Source organism: Hippopotamus amphibius, chromosome 3 (genome assembly GCF_030028045.1).
Source record: "Hippopotamus amphibius kiboko isolate mHipAmp2 chromosome 3, mHipAmp2.hap2, whole genome shotgun sequence".
Lineage (NCBI taxonomy): Eukaryota > Metazoa > Chordata > Mammalia > Artiodactyla > Hippopotamidae > Hippopotamus > Hippopotamus amphibius.
This window is the reverse complement of record NC_080188.1, coordinates 108633429-108656397: the sequence shown is the minus strand read 5'-3', so window position 1 is coordinate 108656397 and position 22969 is coordinate 108633429. Positions and strand designations below refer to the sequence as shown.

The 22969-nt window shown below is 37.3% G+C and overlaps 1 pseudogene; it reads right to left on the bottom strand.

The window, feature by feature from the left end:
- Positions 1 to 2493: 2493 nt before the first annotated feature.
- On the bottom strand, positions 2494 to 22317 carry LOC130848593 (olfactory receptor 140-like; annotated as a pseudogene).
- Between the last annotated feature and the right edge of the window lie 652 nt (positions 22318 to 22969).

Genomic DNA, 22969 nt, shown 5'->3' with positions numbered 1-22969 from the left:
GATTTTGTAGGAAAAAGTTCTGTTTCTCATGAATTTGAGACAGCCATGCACAACTTATTAAACACAGTCATCCCTGGAACCATGTTTTGGCATGATTGTATGGTCAAATTATGGAAGAAATAGCTCCAGGAAATTGCTGAGCTTGAGAAACGACATTTGTGAGAAACAACATAAGTTGGAGAGTTATACTCCCAGAAGCTTTGATTTATAAGATTTATGTAGTAATGCAGGATGCCAGGTAATCTCCACGTGCATAGAGGACCATTGAAGGTATCCCCTAGTTTCCGAAAGTTCACCTTAGCTATATTGTTTTTATGAAGACTGACAACAGTGCTTGTTTTCACTAGCAGAAATAAATCTAATGGGAATTTTTGCTTTTACAAACAAAAAGAAAATCTCTTATACTTGTACTACCCATTTGTAGTGCTGAGATATATTGCTATATGTGATAGAAGGTTACAAAAACATTAACACCATCTTCTTCAAGGACAAAGTGAATCATTAAGACAGCAGATAATTTCCTTATCTATAAACCTAAGATAGACAATTTTCTTATCTACATACAGCAGAAAATTGTGTTTCATTTGAAAGAAAGACTGAGTTTTTTTTTTTTTTAAGCTCTTTTTTGGAATGTAATTGCTTTACACTCTTGTACCAGTTTTTGAGGTACACCAAAGTCAATCAGCTGTAGTTATACACATATCCCCATATCCCCTCCCTCCCATAACTCCTCTCCATCCTCCCCAACCCAGCCCTCTAAGGAATTACCCATCATTGAGTTGATCCCCCTTTGTTATACAGCAACTTCCCACTAGCTATCTATGTTACAGTTGGTAGTGTAAATATGTCTATGCTACTCTCTCACTTCGTCCCAGCTTCCACTTCAACCCCTGCCCCCCCAACCTCATGTCTTCCAGTCCTTCTCTGCATCTGCATCCTTATTCTCATCTTGTAGCTGGGTTCATCAGTATCATTTTTTTTTCAGATTCTGTATATATGAGTTAGCATACAGTATTTGTTTTTCTCATTCTGGCTTACTTCAGTCTGTATGACAGACACTAGGTCTATCCACCTCATTACATATAGCTCCATTTCATTCCTTTCTATAGCTGAGTAATATTCCATTGTATATATATATATATATATATATATATATATATATATATATATGCCACATATTCTTTATCCATTCATTTTTTGATGGGCATTTAGGTTTCTTCCATGTCCTGGCTATTGTAAATAGTGTTGCAATAAACATTACCAAAAGACACAGTAATTCCCACAGAGAACCAGCTGAACACCAGCAAACAACCTCAGACACCAGAAAGGACTACAAAGATCCCAATGTAACCCATAGGACAAGGGAAAAAAAAAGAAAAGAAGGAGAAAGAGAAGTAGAGGAAATGAAAGGGACCCACACCCTAGGGTTGGGGGATCTGAAACAGAGGGGAGATTGCCAAAGACTGAGTTTTAAACAGTTGGGTTGCAAGTTTGTAGTTGAAACTTTTGAAAGGAAGCTGCATTCCAATTTTCTGGACAAAATTGGTGGGGTAACCATGTGTAATGTGAGGTAAGTAAATTAGCAAAACTCACTTGGTTTCAATTTTATTTTGTTAAAAATGGGGATAAATGATAATGGAACCACCAGGTTATTATGTGGATAGATTAACTGAAGTGAATATGCATGATAGATAATAAAGTGTTCATGTAATATAAATATATATAACAGACCTAAATAGCAACAGCTTTGGAACTTAACCATATGATTTTTGGTTGAAATTTGACAAAAGTGTTAAACTTTCTTGCTTCAAATGGCTCCTCAAATCATGATATGGAAAAAGAAAACATTACATTCAAGAAAGACTGTGAGCCATAAGGATATGAAAACAAATACAATTAAATTAAGAGTAATTTGAAAATTTTTGGATTAATTTTTGTGCCACAAATAGAATTAAACATAGATTGTGAATTATTCTTTCCTCCTTTTGTGGTGATTCTCTATTTGATTTTGGTAAATTCATATTGCAGAACAAGAAATTCAGCAAGGATTCTTTTACTTCCCATCTGTCCCTTGCTCATGTATCTATCTAAGAATTTACATCTCTTAATGGCTATACCACAGCCTGAGGGAAAAATACAAAAAGTTCTGACATCAAAATCCTATGGAAAAGCAAATTGCTTCCATGTAACATATATGAAGAAGTTTGTAAAATAGCAGTAAGACTCTGGAGAAAAACATACTCTATAGTCATCAAAGTAGGGGTTTATAAATGTTGTTTCTATGAACATGAACACTGAAACCATGGTAAAGTACGTTATCAAAATAACTACTAAATGCCTAGTCATTATTAAATATTCAACAAATGTTAGTTTCTAGGTCTTTTTTAAATCTCTCGGTGATCCACAAAATTTCTTAATTTTCTTTCACAAATTTCAACAGGCATAATCCTCCTTATGTATATAAATCATCCCTTTCTTGGCACCATGAACACCCTAACTTACTCTCCTGTTCATCAAAGCCCTCATAGCATTTTTCACCTCTGTGTTTCTCACTGTGTAAATGACAGGATTTAACATGGGAGTGAGGATTGCAAAGAACACTGTCACCAACTTGTCTGCAGGATAAGTGGTCACAGGACGTGTGTAGCTGAATATACAAGGGACAAAATAGAGCACCACTACTGTAAAATGGGCGCCACATGTAGAGAGGGCTTTGTGTCATCCTTCAGAGCCATGGGATTTCAGGGAGCTCAGGATGACTATGTAGGAGATGAGTAGCATGAAAAAAATGAGCAAGCACATGGCCCCACTGTTGGCTGCCACCACCATACCAATCTCATAGGTATCACTGCAGGCAAGTTCCAACAGTGAGAAGAAATCACACATGAAATGGTCAATGACATTGGGACCACAGAAGGTCAAGTTGACCATGAAAAGAATCTGCACAGTGGCATGCAGTATTCCCCTGATCCAGGCCACCACCACCAGGAGCTGGCAGAGCCCCCGTCGCATGATGGTCGTGTAGTGCAGAGGCTTGCAAATGGCCACATACGGGTCATAGGCCATGACAATGAGAAGGATGACCTCTGATCCTCCCAGGAAGTGTACCAAAAAGAGCTGAGTCAGGCAGCCATGCCAGGAGATGGTTCTCCTCTGGTACAGCAGGTCAATTGTAATTTTGGGGGTGGTGACAGAGGTGAAGGAGGCATCTATGAAGGCCAAATAAGTGAGAAAGAAGTACATGGGAGCAGAAAGTGTGGGGCTGAGGGAGATGGTAATGACAATGAGCAGATTGGCCAGCACAGTGTATAGGAAAATTAACAGAAATATAACAAAGAGTAGTTTCTGCAAGTGTGAATTCTGTGTTAGTCCCAAGAGAACAAATTCAGTCACATTGTTGGGAGGCCTGAGGAGATCTAGTCAGCAAGTAACAGCTTCCTGGGGCCTGAATTTCCTACAGAGGAATAAAGAATGACACCTGTTCATCATGAAGGGATTGTGGTCTGAATTTCATAGAACAAAAATAGAGCAGTCACTGTAATGGTGGAGTATGTCTTTGGCATTCTTGCCCTAGTATTTTTTCACTTCTTTCTTACTTCTTCCATGGTGGCTTTTTAATCTTTAAAGACATCTAGTACTTGCCACCTGTAAAGTATCTATATGGCAATATTTGATGTGTATTTTACTGAGAAAACTGTGCTATAACATGAGATCTAAATTCCCTTTCTTATTCCTACTGCATTTGACTCTGCTAGGTCATCTAAATGTCACATGCTTCCAAGCCAACGTCTGTGTTTGTCAGGTTACAAATGTAATTCTCAGATGTATTGTAAGCTGAGAGTGCCCTCACAATGGTAACAGTTATTCTCTCTACCATGAGAATTTACATTTGAACCCTTAGCTCTAACTGTGGTAAGGAAAACAAAGTTAATAAATATCTGTCTAAGCAGTCAGTTTAGGAAAATGTAGGTACTCGGTGACACATGCTCTCTGGTACCTACCAGAATACATAAGCCATTCAGGTTTGTTTCCTCATTGCACTTACCACACTGCCTGATGTAATGTCAGCAGTACCTGAAGCCTATTAGGTGATGAGTAAATGCTTGCTGAATTGCCAGTCTCCACAGGTAAGATTAAGACTGCTTCCTCAGACCATAGACTTAGCAGAAATTCAAGTGCTCTCATCCTCCAGCTCTGTTTATCATTACAATTTATGAGAAACATAAATAAACATTTGAAAGCAAGCTTCATTGCAGGTTAATTCTTTCTGGCACACATTATGTGGTAAGTATGAAACTAATAATTACCTTTAGGAAAGAGTATGTTACTAGGTCATACTAAAGTCAATAAAATTATAGTGTCTTTAAGTGATCTTTTTTTATTTTACAAAATTATGCCTCACATACAATTTTACATAGCCATCTTCAATAAATTTACAGCTTCAGCTGACTTGGTTAAAACAAACAAACAAACAAACAACAAACAAACAAAAAACCCTGTTGCATAGTTATTCAGTACAGTAGGATCTGTTAAACAAAGGAAATCCTTATTTTCAGTGTTCTAAAAAAAGAAATAATATAGAGAACAGAAAGAAATAGTTTAATAGATAAGCCACAGAGATAGGTAGTGTACTATACAGATAAACATATAAATACCAACTAACAGAAACACATATAAAACCTATTAATAGAAGTATCTACTACAAGTTCACTCATTTAACATATATTTACTTGACACTTACTATGTATATGAATGTGTGTGTGTGTTCACATAAAGTCATTAAAAGTGTCCCTGTTAAATGCCTTTAATGCCTAAAATTTTATTACCAAAGAGCAGCAGCTCATCTATCCATGATAGCAATGACCTTCCCACTCCTTTATGTTTCTGCTACATGTATTCTCATGCCTTCTTCTCCCATATCCCCATAACATCGATCATCCATCATTGCTGGTTCCTGGATACTGCATTACTAATAGAATGAGAAATATGAGGGACATAAATTTCCCAAAGAAAAGAAAAGACCTAATATAATAAAATGTATTCCACAAAAATATATTTTGCTTTCAAAGATAAGTAGATAAAGATCTTTATTTTTTAATGATCCAATATGAAAGTTTTATACTTAGGTGGAAACACAATGCAGCTGCTCCATTGCATTCCCTTATTCTGAGGTGGGACCGCCCAACAGATCAGAAAAGGGTGTAGTGTACAGGAAGTAAAAATTAGACAAAATTAACAAAAATAATTTAGGAATAACTATGAAGAAATAAAAACCACTGTTTCCCTTTTCTTTAGTTCCGCAAAAATCTTTCTAGGAATAAACCTTATAGGCAAATATATTTAAAGGAGAAAAATCATTATTTACATGTGTGTTCAACATAATTATTAAGAGCTGTGGAAAACTTAGAAACTACATGCATTGTTCAACATTAAAGAAATGGATAGGACTTCCCTGGTGGTGCAGTGGTTAAGAATCCACCTGCCAATGCAGGGTACATGGGTTCAATCCCTGCTCCAGGGACAACCCACATGCCATAGAGCAACTAAGCCCATGCACCGCAACTATTGAGCCTGTGCTTTAGAGCCTGTGAGCCACAACTTTTGAGCCCATCTGCTGCAACTGCTGAAGCCCATGCTCCTAGAGCCCATGTTCTGTGACAAGAGAAGCCACTGCAATGAGGAGCCCATGTACCACAATGAAGAGTAGCCCCCACTCTCTACAACTAGGCAAAGCCCATGTGCAGTAACAAAGACCCAACACAGCCAATAAATAAACAAGTAAATAAATTTATTTAAAAAAGATGAATAATAAAAATATAGTGCATCTCTTTGATTAATGTGTAATTTTAACACAGGTGTTTTAAAAAATTGTGCAACATTATAGGAAAATTCATAGGTTGAATCATTATTTGGGGAAATTTTTGGATTCAAATTTGAAATATGTAATTATCGTCATTTAATTATACGTAATTATGTTATTATTCTAATTTCCTTATAGATATCAATAAAAAACAAAATATTTTTTCTAAATTGGTAGTATTGTAGTTGAGTCTACCTTTCTTGATGTTTTATATGCTAAAGAAGTGCTTTAATCTCAGATTGGTGAGGAGAAGGGGTGATTATATGATTTGCAAGATCCGTTTGAACCTGAGAGTCTCTGATTAGTGATTTGCTGGGAAAAAAAAATCACCTATGAACATATATGACATAGGTCCATGGCCAGAGCCCCAGGCAGCTGTTAGTCCACAAAGAAAGAAGCAAAGTTTTACCATTAAGGATGTCAACTAACTCAGCTACAATAAGTGTCTTTGTTGATTTATAAATGGTACCTTTGCATAAGGCTTTTTTGTTTTTTATTTTTAACAGATAATTGCTTTAATGCCTGCTATTGATGTTAGTTCCTTATTTGATTATGGTAGAGTATATTTTTATCCTGAATCATTAAATGAAAGATCATTTAAAAGTATATCCTTTGCTTTTTTAAGAGACACCATCTTGTTCCAAAAATTAAAAGAAAAATATCCCTTCTAAGTCTTTTCAACAAATGGTGCTGGAACAACTGGATCTCAACATGAATGAATCCAGACACAGACATTACACCCTTCACAAAAACCAGCTCAAAAGTGGTCACAGACTTAAATGCAAAATACAAAGTTATAAAACTCCTGGAAGGGAAAATCTAGATGACCTTGGGTATGGAGATAACCTTTTAGATATAATACCAAAGGCACAATCCATGAAAGAAATAATTTATAAACTGCACCTCATTAAAATTTAAAGTTCTGCTCTGAGAAAGAAACTGTCAAGAGCATGAGAAGACAAGTCACAGAGTGGGTAAAAAAAAGTCTGCAAAGGTATATCTGACAAAGGACTGTTATCCAAAATACACAAAGAACTCTAAAACCCAACAATAAGAAATCAAAAAAAGTTAATTGAAAAATTGGCAAAAGACTGAGCAGACCACTCACCAAAGAAGACACACAGATGGTAAATAAAGATATGAAAATATGCTCAACATCTTATGTCAACAGGAAACTGCAATCTTAAAGAAGATACCACTACACACCTAAGAAAACAGCTCAAATCCATTAACACTGAGAACACCAAATGCTGACAAAGATGTGGAAAAACAGAAACTCTTCAGTCAGTGCTAGTGGGAAAGCAGAACACCACAGCCACTCTGGAAGACAGCCTGGCAGCTCCCCACAAAACTACACACACGTTATGATCCAGCAGTTGCACCCCTTGACATCCACTCAAATGAGTCAAACACTTATGTTCACACATAAGGCCTTTCTCTTGAACCTTAAAGTGCTACCACATATCCTGTTTGTAGGCAAATACTGTGAAGTCTTAGCTGTGGCTAATTGGACCCCAGGAGTATTTCACCATCCTTAGCAAATCTTGCCAACAACCAATTATATCATATAACTTAACTGAACTTCAGAGGATAATTTTTATAGCACTCATCTTTAAGTTTGATCTCCTCCTTAGATCTATATGAAGATAAAACACTATGACAAGAGAAAAAATAAGTTAACTATTTATGAATTTTTGTATTTGATAACAAATGGGCTTAATATGGAGCCTGAATATTGACAATTATATAAATTAATCATTTAGGTGGATAACTACCTGATTTAATTTTTTTTCATCATAATATTTTGTATTTTAATGGATCTATGATTCATGCAAATCATAACTTTTAAATATGGTTTTCAGATGTATATTAAGTGATAATATGAACCCTGTCATAATATTGTCACTTCACATCAGATAAAGTTCACAGTACTTTTTCAAAGTGGGTGCATCTATGGTCAGTTCTGGAATTAGATTATCATAATGATGAAAATAATCCTATCCTCAATTATGTTCAGAGGTGGTGCATGCTTTTATTTTAGTCATTCAAATTTAATGTCAATATCCATATCACATAGAAAAAATAGCATCAAAAGCCACAATTAAGAACAATGGAAATATAAGACAATGGATTATAAAGCCAATTTCCAAGTAAAATAAATAGCAAGGCCACTAAATCCTGGGCCAGGATATATTCCTTACTAATTTACTGTAAATCACTGTTTTACAATCTAAGTCTCATGACACATATACCCTGCCAAATGTGAGGCCTGCAACAATTATCTATTAAAGAAAATAAATTTGATGCTTGAAATTATATTGTAAATCAATGTAATTCAATTCAATTCAGATATATTCCTGTTTAGAACTACATTTACTCACCATGTTCAAATATGCTTGCATTAATAAGAAGAAAAATAACATGTATGTAACTCTGGCTCCAAAGAATGTGGTCACTGTGAGCAGCCTGTGACAAGAAGGAAAAGAGTTTAAGAAAACTGAAACCATGTGAGTAAACCAATCTCAATAGACACTTCAATTGTTATAGTGCAGTAACAACTTTTGCGATGGAAGATGCCAAAGACAGTCTGAATGAGGACTTGAAACCATCTAAAGAACTATAAGGAATATGGATTTTGCTGAAGTGTCATGGTAAAAATCTCTTGAACTCTCCTTTCAACTCCAGAATGAAAGCCAGAGTCAGATCAGAGAATTAGCATGTACTGACAAAGTCATCATTCCCAACCTCACAAAAGATTGAAATTCATTCACAATGGCCCATTGAATTGTCATCTATCCTCTACTTAAATAGTTAACAGTGCTGAGTAGAGAGATTGCTTTAGAAACTCTACACCTGCCTATTCTGGCTCCCCAAGTCCAAGAGTAGCATGGAGTGGAAATAGAGTAGAGTTAGGTCTAAATCTGTGAAGGCTGTTTGTGAAAATTATTTTTCAAATAGGAGTTGCTGGAGCTATACCTGCAAAGACTGCTTCCAGAATACAACAAGGACAGAGTGGTTTAAAACTCTGGAGAGACAGCCACATAGATTCTTCAACTTGAAAGGTAAACCACAATAAAAACAGAAAAAATAATATATGGATCTTATCATAGTTGATCGAGAACTACCTGAGATATGGTTTGATCTTTGAAAGTTTCAGGGACTAATTAAAAAAAAAAAAAAAACAAAAAAAACAGGTACCTGTCAAATTGTTCTTGTGGGCAGCTTCATGCATTTCTAAAGGTAGAGAAAAACGTTCTCAAAGTAACAAAGAACTCAAGGAAGAGCTCATGTTGTATTAGTCCAATGCAAAGGCATTTTCACCCCAGGAGGACATTTCCTAAGAGTTTACCAAGAATGGAAAAGTTTGGGAAGGTGGCTGTGGACTCATAAGTTTTCCAATTTTACTTCTATATGATGTAGAAGCAAATAAAACAATATATATAGCAATAAACATACTGGCTTGTGCAAAATCACAGAACTTGGAAAATTCTTCCAATTTACCTAAGTCAACTACTTATAGAAATAGGGAAAGCTGTATAAGGTTACAGAAGATATGGCATAGTGCTGTATAAAATTCATGTCTTATGATCCTGAAGCTAGATTTCTTACTCTCCATCATGTTTTTGTAACAATAATATATTTGCTAAGTATTGTTACATCAAACAGTCCATTGATTTCTTCAATAAAACATGTGCTAACCTTGAAATTGGAGACTGGGCATTTCTGTCAAAAAAGAAAATGAGAAACACATCTATGGCATATACACACATTTGTATTTTGGTGGTAGACTTAATTTATGAAAAGATCCATAATAAATTCACAAGAAATCCTTACAAGTTAGGGAAGTTGTTTAGCTGAAAAACACTTTCTTTGGTCAATCATGAAGTAATGATTATAGTTTTGCTTTTATATATCCCTTATAAATGATCTAAAGAATTTTTCAAAGAGGATTCTAGATTGAAGAAACTAGGTGTTAAGTCAACTTTCTAATATTGATATTGCTTTAAAGGTATATTTTTCTATGTGCTTTTGTAGAATACCTGTATTTAGTTGCTATAAATAATTGTTGATCTAATAAATTGTCACTTCCTATGGCATGTAATCAAAAATATTTCATATACCAAAATATAATTAAATGCCAGCTGAAGGAATTCTGTATAATATAAAGAACATTAGTTGTGGAGTAAAAGTATTTCAGCCCAAAGTTTACTTAGATTATCTATGATCTAATTATTTCACCTCTTTTTTTTTTTTTTTTTAAGCTACTATTTTTTTTTATTATTTTTTGGGGGGTACACCAAGTTCAATCATCTGTTTTTATACACATATCCCTGTATTCCCTCCCTTCCTTGACTCCCCCCCCTCGAGTCCCCCCCACCCTCCCCGCCCCAGTCCTCTAACTCATCGTCCTTCCTCGAGTTGGACTCCCTTTGTTATACAACAACTTCCCACTGACTATCTATTTTACAGTTGGTAGTATATATATGTCTGTGCTACTCTCTCACTTTGTCTCAGTTTCCCCTTCACCCCACGCCCCCCCCCAATACCTCGAGATCTCCAGTCCATTCTCTGTATCTGCGTCCTTGTTCCTGTCACTGAGTTCATCAGTACCATTTTTAGATTCCGTATATGTGAGTTAGCATACAATATTTGTCCTTCTCTTTCTGGCTTACTTCACTCTGTATGACAGATTGTAGTTCTATCCACCTCATTACATATAGCTCCATCTCATCCCTTTTTATAGCTGAGTAATATTCCATTGCATATATATGCCACATCTTCTGTATCCATTCATTTGTTGATGGGCATTTCGGTTGCTTCCATGTCCTGGCTATTCTAAAAAGTGCTGCAATAAACATTATGGTACAAGTTTCTTTTGGGATTATGCTTTTCTTTGGGTATATGCCCAGGAGTGGGATTACTGGATCATATGGAAGTTCTATTTGTAGTTTTATTAAGGAACCTCCAAATTGTTTTCCATAGTGGCTGTACCAACTTACAGTCACACCAACAGTGCAGGGGAGTTCCCTTTTCTCCACACCCTCTCCAACATTTGTTGTTTCCAGATTTTGTGATGATGGCCATTCTGATGGGTGTGAGGTGATACCTCATTGTGGCTTTGACTTGCATTTCTCTGATGATGAGTGATGTTGAGCATCTTTTCATGTGTTTGTTGGCCATCTGTATGTCTTCTTTGGAGAAATGTCTATTTAGGTCTTCTGCCCATTTGTGGATTGGGTTATTTGCTTTTTTGGTATCAAGCTTCATGAGTTGCTTGTATATTTTGGAGGTTAATCCTTTGTCCATTGTTTCATAGGCAATTATTTTTTCCCATTCTGAGGGTTGCCTTTTAGTCTTGTTTATGGTTTCTTTCACTGTGCAGAAGCTTTTAAGTTTCATGAGGTCCCATTTGTTTATTCTTGATTTTATTTCCATGATTCTAGGAGGTGGGTCCAAAAGGATCTTGCTTTGATGGATGTCATAGAGTGTTCTGCCTATGTTTTTCTCTAGGAGTTTGATAGTGTCTGGCCTTACATGTAGGTCTTTAATCCATTTGGAGTTTATTTTTGTATATGGTGTTAGGAAGTGTTCTAATTTCATTATTTGATTATCATACTTTTTTTCTCTAAAATAAGAACACTCAATTTTAATTTTATAATGTTCTTGTGATTATTTGAGAACACTTCAAAACTTTCTCATAGGTTTCAATATAGTACAAACAATTTTGTAATAACTGACAACTTTTTACCAACAGGAAAAGAAATCCAATATAATTTTAAATATTAGGTGTATCATGTATGTGCCAAGAGAGTGTTGTTAAGGATCTTCTTTCTATTTTATATTCTGCACCATCCTAGATACCAGTAGGCCATACAGCTTTCTGAGTACCAAACCGCTTCTATATATAGGCACCTTATACAATTCTGTAATCAGAAAGAAAAAAAATTTCAATTACTACAAAACAGGTGAGGTTCTGGTAAAATGCTGCCTTTTGTTCTGATATCATTTGAAATGGTTGAAAGAGTATCAAATCTGAACTTTGAAGAAAGCAGATTTGAATATTACTCTGTCTCTGATACTGGGTGGATTATTTATTTTTAATTTTGTTAACTATTTTTTTTATTATTTTTTGAACTTCATTATTCTTCATCTGTGACATTGGAATAATCATAATAATACCTACTTTGCAGAGGTGCTCTTACTGTCAGGTGAGAGGCATGGGAAGGGCTTTATAGTAAAAAATATAAAAATATAAAGATGATAATAGAAATAAAATCTTCATATTGAGTCATTTCTTAACTGAAGTGGCATTTCTGTTCAATAAGATTATAATGACATTATTGACTTCTGCATTATTTACTGTGTAGATAACAGGGTTCCACCTGAGAGTAACAAGAGTATGGAATACTGCAATGGCTTTGTCTTTAGGAAAAGTAGCTGTGGATTGCAGATATATAAAAATATAGGGCGCAAAGAACAAGGTAAGAACCGTGATGTGTGAGTATTTCTGAACCAAACTTTGGTCTGCTTGTCTGCGTTCAGTAGGACCAATCTACCTGACACCAGGTTGTGGTGAAGGAAAATGTAGCATTTATGGCAGGGCACCAAGCAAAGTGTGCAGGACAGCTAGTGCTGAACAAATCAGAACTCCCTGAAGAGTTTCAGAAAAAATTTGTAAAGTTCAGGTGAGGGATGGGTTTCCCATGGTATGTGATTAGCTTGCTCAAGATACTGTGATTGCGATTGTGAAGGGCAGCATATTCGATACAAGGCCTGCAATGATCATATGTATTGGGAACGGACCGAAGGACACAATAATTCCCACAGAGAACCAGCTGAACACCAGCAGACAGCGTCTGACACCAGAAAGGACTGCAAGGAGCCCAACATAACCAGTAGGGAGGCATCTATGATGGCTCAAAGAGAGTGAAGCAGCGGAGCTGTGGCAGAAAGGAGGGAGTGAGAAACATACGGAGGGTCCGCAGAGCAGCTTAGCTTTCCCGGACCGAGATGTCAATCCACAGCTGAACAGAGGGTCCGGGAGCAGTGGCATGGGAACTGGAGAGCTGGTTCAGGGTGAGAAACATTGTTGTCAGTAAGGTGCAGACCGAGAGGACAGGAGGGAAGAGGTCCACAGTGAGGAGTGCCTGCCCCTGAGAGCTGCCCAGCCATAATGGAGGCTGGAGGCTTCAGGCTCACAGGCGGGGGGATGAGCCATGCACATAGCCTCTCTCTCTCTTTCGGTGCCTCTACAACAGGCAGTGGAGAGACGCCCTGTGGGCCACCTAAGGTGCTCAGGGATGACAAGCACCCTCAGGCCCTCAGGCGGGGCTAGATTAAAACCCCTTGGAACGCTGGTAGCAGGCTGCCAAGAAAAACAACAACACCAAAAACAAAAACAAAAACCCAAGAGAGGCTCAACTCTGAGACTTTCTATTTAAGCCTGAGCCATGGGCATCCCTCTGCAACAGGCACCTCCAAGCCCAACTAAAACAACAGTGAGCCACTGCTCACTCACTCCCAGGAGAAGGAGCCACTATTGTACCCTCTCCCTCCCCACACACCAATGCTTACAGAGGAACAATAAAGGAACCTCTGCTGGTCACAGAATAATGCAAAAAAACCCAAGGCAAGGAGAAGGACACTTACAGCTGAGACACTAAGGAAACAGAAATATTAGTATCAATTCCTATTGAACTGGTCCATTCTGGGATCAGTTCTGGATTTTTTTTTCTTTTTCTCTCTCTCTTTTTTTTTTTTTTTCTTTATTAAATATGATCTTAGCCCTAAGGGATCTACAAGTTTTATAACATAATTTTAATGATATTTTTATTTTATTTTATTTTATTATTATTATTATTTTTTTTTTTACCTTTTTATATACTTCTATATCTAGCTAAGTTTTTGGTAGTACGGACAATATACCTCTCATTCTTTCCTTTCATCCCTATCTTTTATACATTTCTATTCCTTTCTTTTTATTTGCATATTTCCAACTACATTACGCTCTTCTGTTCCCCTTCCTTCCAGCCATTTTAAGTTTATTTTATCTTAACACACTTATAAGCAACACTATCGGTCTGCTCAGACTCCTTGCTCTACTCTCCAGATGATGCACTGCCTTGGTATTTAATATTAGGTTTTTGTCTTTATCTTAGTTTTTAGTACAGCTGTTTAATTACATTCTGAGAATCTCCATTCTCTCTGGTGGTACTCTGGCTCTTCTCTATATTTGATCCTAGCTTACAAAATCTCCCTGGATTAATGTTTGTATGTGTAAGGTGTTATTTGCTAGTTTGTTTTTTTTTTTGCTTTTGTCTCTAATTGGTACTGTTTCAGTTGTCAATTTCTGTTGGGTTTTTCTTTGAATATCTGATAGCACACTGGGGTTCTGTCAGGTCTTTCTAGAGCCTTATGTCCTAGTGGATTCAGTAATTGTGTGTCTTATACATGCATGTGTTTCCTAGACTTAATATTTGCTTAATCCAATATCAGGACATTAGTCAGGGTATTGAAAAGTCTTCTATAAACACCTCTATCGCCAAGACAAGCAACACCAGAAGTTTGGACAACCATGAGGAAACAAAGAAACCCCATGCAGGCAAAGGAGCAGGAAAAAAACCCACAAGACCAAATAAATGAGGAGGAAATAGGAAAAATGCCTGGAAAAGAATTCAGAATAATGATAGTAAAAATGATACAAAATCCCGATAACAAAATAGAGAAAGTACAAGAAAAAGTTCATAAGAACTCAGAAAAACAAACAGCAATGGATAACAAAATCACTGAAATTAAAAATACTCTAGATGCTATAACCAGCAGAATGACTGAGGCAGAAGAACGAATAAATGAGTTGGAAGATAGAATGGGGGAAATAAATGCCACAGAGCAGGAAAATAAAAAAGAATAAAAAGACTAGAAGACAGTCTCAGGGACCTCAGTGATAATATTAAGTGTACCAACATTTGAATTATAGGCATCCCAGAAGAAGAAGAAAACAAGAAAGGGTCTGAGAAAATATTTGAAGAGGTTCTAGTGGAAAACTTCCCCAACATGGGAAAGGAAATAATTCACCAAGTCCAAGAAGCACAGAGAATCCCATACAGAATAAACCCAAGGAGAAATACACCAAGGCACATAGTAATCAAACTAACGACAATTAAACACAAAGAAAAAATATGAAAAGCAGCAAGAGAAAAGCAACAAAAAACATATAAGGGAAAACCCATCAGGATAACAGCTGACCTTTCTACAGAAACTCTGCAGGCCAGAAGGGAATGGCAGGATATACTGAAAGTCCTGAAAGAGAGAAACCTACAGCCAAGAATACTCTACCCAGCAAGAATCTCATTCAGATTTGAGGGAGAAATCAAAAGCTTTCCAGACAAGCAAAAGTTAAGAGAATTCAGCACCACCAAACCAGCCTTACAACAAGTGCTAAAGGGACTTCTCTAAATAGGAAACACAAGAAAAGGAAAACACCTACAAATGCAAACCCAAGACAATTAAGAAAAGGGGAATTGGAACACACATGTCAATAATCACTTGAAATGTAAATGGATTAAATGCTCCAACCAAAAGACACAGACTGGCTGAATGCATACAAAAACAAGACCCTTCTATATGCTGCCTACAAGAAACCCACTTCAGACCAAGGGATACATATAGACTGAAAGGAAAGGGATGGAAAAAGATATTCCATGCAAATGGAAGTCAAAAGAAAGCTGCAGTAGCAATACTCAGAGCAGACAAATTAGACTTGAAAGTAAAGACTATTAAAAGAGACAAGGAAGAACACTCCATAATGATCAAGAGATCCATTCAAGAAGAATATATCACAATAGTAAATATCTATGCCCCCAATATAGGAGCACCTCAATACATAAGGCAAATGCTAACAGCTATAAAAGGGGACATCGACAGAAACACAATAATAGTGGGAGACTTGAACACCTGACTTACATCAATGGACAGATCATCCAAACAGAAAATCAATAAAGACACACAAGCTTTAAATGACACATAAGACCATCTCGACTTAACTGCTATTTATTTGACATTCCATCCAAAAATGACAGAATACACTTTCTTCTCAAGTGCACATGGAACATTTTCCAGGATAGATCACATCTTGGGTCACAAATCAAACCTCAGCAAATTCAAGAAAATTTATTTCATATCCAGCATCTTCTCAGACCACAACACCATGAGACTAGATATCAATTATAGGAAAAAAACTACAAAATATACAAACACATGGAGGCTAAACAATTCACTCTTAAACAACCAAGGAATCACTAAAGAAATCAAAGAGGAAATCAAAAAATATCTAGAAACAAATGACAACGAAAACACAACAACCCAAAACCTATGGGACGCAGCAAAAGCAGCTCTAAGAGGGAATTTTATAGCAATACAGTCCTACCTTAAGAAACAAGAAAATTATCGAATAAACAACCTAAGCTTACACCTAAAACAACTAGAGAAAGAAGAACAAAGAAACCCCAAAGTGAGCAGCAGCAAAGAAATCATAAAGATCAGAGCAGAAATAAATGAAAAGGAAAGGAAGGAAACCATAACAAAAATAAATAAAACTAAAAGCTGATTCTTTGAGAAGATTGACAAAATTGATCAACCATTAGCCAGACTCATCAAGAAAAAAAGGCAGAAGATGCAAATCAACAGAATTAGAAATGAAAAAGGAGAAGAAACAATGGACACCTCAGAAATACAAAAGATCATGAGAGACTACTACAAGCAACTGTATGCCAATCAATTGGATAACCTGGAAGAAATGGATACATTCTTAGAAAAATACAATCTTCCAAGACTGAACCAGGAAGAAATAGAAACCATGAACAGACCAATCACAAGGACGGAAATTGAGGCAATGATTAAAAATCTCCCAACACACAAAAGCCCAGGACCAGATGGCTTCACGGGTGAATTCTATCAAACATTTCGAGAAGAGCTAACACCTATCCTTCTCGAATTCTTTCAAAATATTGCAGAAGGCGGAACACTCCCAAACTCATTCTACGAGGCCACCATCACCCTGATACCAAAACCAGGCAAAGATGTCACAAAAAAAGAAAATTACAGACCAATATCACTGATGAATATAGATGCAAACATCCTCAACAAAATACTAGATAACAGACTGCAACAGCACATTAAAAAAAATCATCCACCATGATCAAGTAGGGTTTATCCCTGGGATGCAAGGATTCTTCAATATACGCAAATCAATCAACGTGATACATCATATCAACAAATTGAAGGATAAAAACCATATGATCATCTCAATAGATGCAGAAAAAGCTTTTGACAACGTTCAACATCCATTTATGATAAAAGTTCTCCAGAAAATGGGCATAGAAGGAAATTACCTCAACATAATAAAAGCCATATATGAGAAACCAAAAGCCAACATCATTCTCAATGGGACAAAACTGGAAAAATTCCCTCTAAGAATAGGAACAAGACAAGGGTGTCCACTCTCACCACTATTATTCAACATAGTTTTGGAAGTTTTAGCCACAGTAATCAGAGAAGAAAAAGAAATCAAAGGAATCCAAATTGGAAAAGAAGAAGTAAAATTTTCACTCTTTACAGATGACATGATATTATATATAGAAAACCCTAAAGACTCTACCAGAAAACTGCTAGCACTAATGGATGAGTTTAGTAAAGTAGCAGGATACAAAATTAATGCACAGAAATCTCTTGCATTCCTATACACTAACAACGGAAGAGCAGAAAGAGAAATGAAGGAAACTCTCCCATTCACCATTGCAACCGAAAGTATAAAATACCTAGGAATAAACCTGCCTAAGGAGGCAAAAGATCTGTATGCAGAAAACTTTAGGACGTTGATGAAAGAAATCAAAGACGACACAAACAGATGGAGGGACATACCATGTTCCTGGATTGGAAGAATCAACATCGTGAAAATGACTATACTACCCAGAGCAATTTACAGATTCAATGCAATCCCGATCAAATAACCAATGGCATTTTTCACAGAACTAGAGCAAGAAATCTTACGATTTGTATGGAAACGCAAAAGACCCCGAATAGCCAAAGCCATCTTGAGAAGGAGAAATGGAGTTTTTGGAATCAGGCTTCCTGGCTTCAAACTATACTACAAGGCCATAGTGATCAAGACAGTATGGTACTGACACAAAAATAGAAAGGAAGATCAATGGAATAGAATAGAGAACTCAGAAGTAAGCCCAAATACATATGGGCACCTTATCTTTGACAAAGGTGGCACGAGTATACAATGGAAAAAAGACAGCCTCTTCAATAAGTGGTGCTGGGAAAATTGGACAGCTACATGTAAAAGAATGAAATTAGAACACTTCCTAACACGATACACAAAAATAAACTCCAAATGGATTAAAGACCTACATGTAAGGCCAGACACTATCAAACTCCTAGAGGAAAACATAGGCAGAACATTCTATGACATCCATCAAAGCAAGATCCTTTTGGACCCACCTCCTAGAATCATGGAAATAAAATCAAGAACAAACAAATGGGACCTCATGAAACTTAGAAGCTTCTGCACAGTTAAAGAAACCATAAACAAGACTAAGAGACAACCCTCAGAATGGGAAAAAGTAGTTACCTATAAAACAACGGACAAAGGATTAACCTCCAAAATATACAAGCAGCTCATGCAGCTTCATACCAAAAAAGCAAATAACCCAATCCACAAATGGGCAGAAGACCTAAATAGACATTTCTCCAAAGAAGACATACAGATGGCCAACAAACACATGAAAAGATGCTCAACATCACTCATCATCAGAGAAATGCAAGTCAAAGCCACAATGAGGTGTCACCTCACACCCATCAGAATGGCCATCATCACAAAATCTGGAAACAACAAATGTTGGAGAGGGTGTGGAGAAAAGGGAACTCCCCTGCACTGTTGGTGTGACTGTAAGTTGGTACAGCCACTATGGAAAACAATTTGGAGGTTCCTTAAAAATCTATAAATAGAACTACCATATGATCCAGTAATCCCACTCCTGGACATATACCCAAAGAAAAGCATAATCCCAAAAGAAACTTGTACCATAATGTTTATTGCGGCACTATTTACAATAGCCAGGACATGGAAGCAACCGAAATGCCCATCAACAAATGAATGGATACAGAAGATGTGGCATATATATACAATGGAATATTACTCAGCTATAAAAAGGGATGAGATGGAGCTATATGTAATGAGGTGGATAGAACTACAATCTGTCATACAGAGTGAAGTAAGCCAGAAAGAGAAGGACAAATATTGTTTGCTAACTTACATATTCGGAATCTAAAAATGGTGCTGATGAACTCAGTGACAAGAACAAGGACACAGGTGCAGAGAATGGACTGGAGAACTCGAGGTTTGGGAGGGGGCAGGGGGTGAAGGGGAGGCTGAGACTAGGCGAAAGAGTGGCACAGACTTATATATACTACCACCTGTGAAATGGATGGTCAGTGGGTGGTTGTTGTATGGCAAAGGGAGTGCAGCTCGAGGATGGAAGATGCCTTGGAGGACTGGCGTGGGGAGTGTGGGGGTGACTCGAGGGGGGGCAGTCAAGGAATGGAGGGATTACGGGCATATGTGTATAAAAACAGATGATTGAACTTGGTGTATCCCCCAAAAAATAATAAATAAAAAAAATTCTGTGATTGGTTGAAGGTGAGGTAATAGACTGTTGTCACAGGGGTTAACATCATCAATCTTTAGGCTCCGGTAGTGCTGGGGTCTACATGCTCATTGTCATCAACTTGTTAAATCTTCCATTTGGTGTGGATTTCAGCATCTGTAAAACAACTCAGGAAATATGCATCAGGTACTGTTACATACGTACTTCAGAGAGGAGCTAAAGCAGAGGCTATGGGGGAGGGGTCTGTCCAGGAAAGACATCATTGGGTCTTATGCATTTACAATTCCCCTTTTCTTTTAATACCCTTCAATCTTCAGGAGAACAGGTGTCAAACAAGGAAAGGAATAACATAATTTCATAGAGGTTAATCATAAACTCAGCAGAGGAACTTGGATTTAGGGGAACCGGGTTTTAATCCCCAATCCTGTTTTAACCTTTCCCAAATCTTTCAGGGAATGGGGCAACAACCACTCTGGCTACTTCTTGCTGAAGTGGGACATAGTCCTGCCTCGATATGGGGAATGGTAACCAATTTGGAAATATTCTTGTGGTAAAAGTCTTGGATTCTAGACATGTATGATTATGATTATGATCCCTGAGGAAATCAGGAGAATAAGCCTGCACACCAATCTGGACCTGGTATTTGGGGGAGTCTTGCAGCTAGGTAGCCAGAGTCCTATTTTTATCTAAGCACATTTTAACTTCAAATGTGGTATCAACACATATATATCAGGAGCTATTGGACATTATACATGCCTCCTTTTTTCTGTTACCATCTAATCTAAAAGAATCTCATTGTCTAAAAAATTAACAGTTAAAAGAGGAAACCTTGAGGTCATAAGATTGCATCTGCCATCTACCAGATGACACTGCTTTGAAGATGGCTTGTGGCATCCTGTGTCTAACACTGATCAGATAATTCAAGTTCTTGACAATACAGGAAAGTGCCTGAAATCATGCCCACAATGGCAACCTAGATTTACCTTGGTTGTCAGAACCATAGCTACTCCATTGTGACTTTCAAATGCATTCTTTTCCTCAATGGCCAAAGCAAATATACAATGCATGCCTGAAAGGCCACAAAACAGGCCCCTCTGGCCAGTAACATTTAAGTTAAAACATGTATAAGCCAAAAATTCTTCCCCATACCTCAGTGTGTGCAGATGTTCCATCATTGTCCCTTTTGACTGTAAATCTTTCAATAGAAAGATAAATATCGATCCCTTGAAGCCAGGCTTGTTACTTTTGCCCCAGGTCGAATCTTGTCCCTTGGTGCTAGGCTTAAGTTTTGTCTATATGGGATATTCATCCAAGGTAGATTGTTGAGATAAGCTTCAGAAATTAACATAGAGTATCCTTTTAAATAACTCAATTAACATTTAAAATGATATAGTGTGACAACCAGGAACTATTTGGGACATGAGTCTTAGTAAATGTGGACCTCAATTAACACCCATTGAAACATCTCTTCTTCTCTAAAATTACCCTTATTTTTATCAAATGTAACAAAATCAAGGTTAATTTGTCCACAAATTGTCTGATTAATTGATCATATTGGCTTTTTAATTTGCTTGTGCTGGAACTTTTCATAAGGAGCCTCAGACTATACTTCTAACAGGATTTTCAGGGCCAGGAAATCCATGCCAAGGGCTTGTCACATAGTTTGTCTTACAGATTTAGGTGAATTCCTACCCTTTTGAGTCCCCAAAATATCACCAGTCAGGAGGTGGCCTTCATTGTTTACCTAATAAATCCACTAAGAAACTAAGAGTTTCCAATAACTAGATGGATCAGAAAGAGAGAGAGGATCAGTGTTTCAATTTTACTCACAAGTTTGTAATTCATTAAGTTTTGAGTCTGTCTTTGGACTCCAGACCACAAAATCAACACTTTCTGGCCTTCCAGGTCTTCACTCACTGGCCTGCCCTACAGATTTTGGGCCTGCCAGCCCTTGAAATCATATGAGCCAATTCCTTAAAATCAACTTCTCTCTACAAACTTATATATACTATTGACACTATTTCCCAAAGAACCCTGAGAAACACACCAAATTATATAAAGTTCTAAATACATGCCAATGTGTAACTGAACAGGGGTGGACAGAAAATTTATTAGGATTAAGAAAATCATGGCGGTATGATGCTTAGATTAATTTCAAAACTAATGAGGATAGAGATTTGTTCAGGATGGCAGAGTAGAAGGTCCTGTGCTCACTCCGTCTTGCGATAACACTGGAATCACAATGAACTGCTGAACAATCATCAACAGTAAGACAATGGAACTCACCAAAAAAGATACCCCACATCCAAAGACAGAGGGGAAGCTGCAGTGAGACAGTAGGAAGGACACGATCACAATTAAATTAAATCCTATAACTTCTGGGTTGGCAACTCACAAACTGGAGAACAATCATACCACAGAAGTCCACCCACTGGAGTGAAGGTTCTGAGCCCCACATCTAATGGAAACCCCAACCTGGGATTCTGGCAATGGGAGCAGGAATACCCAGAGAATCAGACTTTGAAGGCCAACAGGATTTGATTGCAGGGCTTCCACAGGACTGGAAGAAACAGAGACTCCACTGTTGGAGGGCACACATAAAGAGCACACCAAGACCCAGGGGAAAGGAGCAGTGACTCCACAGGATACTGAACCAGAACTACCTGCTAGTCTTGGAGGGTCCCCTGCAGAGGCAGGGTCAGCTGTCACTGACTGCAGGGACAAGGACACTGGCAGTAGAAATTCTGGGAAGTACTCAGTGGCATAAGCCCTCCAAGAGTCTGCCATTAGCCCTGCTAAAAAGCCTGTAGGCTACAGTGCTGGGTTGCCTCAGACAAAACAATGAGCAGGGAGGGAGCTTGGCCCTATGTAACAGCAGACAAGTGGATTAAAGTTTCACTGAGCTCTACCCACCAGAGAAACCTCCAGCTCTACCTACCACCAGTCCCTCCAATTAAGAAGCATGCACAAGCCTCTTAGTCTCATCTACCAGAGGGCAGACAACAGTAGCAAGAAGAACTATAAGCCTGCAGCCTATGGAACAAAAACCACAATCACAGAAAGGTAGACAAAATGAAAAGGCAGAGGACTTTGTACCAGATAAAGGAGCAAGATAAAACCCCAGAAAAAACAACTGAATGAAGTGGAGATAGGCAAACTTCCAGAAAAAGAAGTAGAATAATGATAGTGAAGATGATCCAGGACCTTGGAAAAAGAATGGATGCAAAGATCAAAAATATACAAAAAATATTTAACAATGACCTGGAAAAATTAAAGAACGAACAAAGAGAGATAAGGAAAACAATAACTGAAAGGAAAAATACACTAGAAGGAGTCAATAGCAGAATAACTGAGGCAGAAGAATGGATAAGTGATTTGGAGACAGAATGGTGGAATCAATGCCACAGAACAGAATAAAGAAAAAAGAATGAAAAGAAAT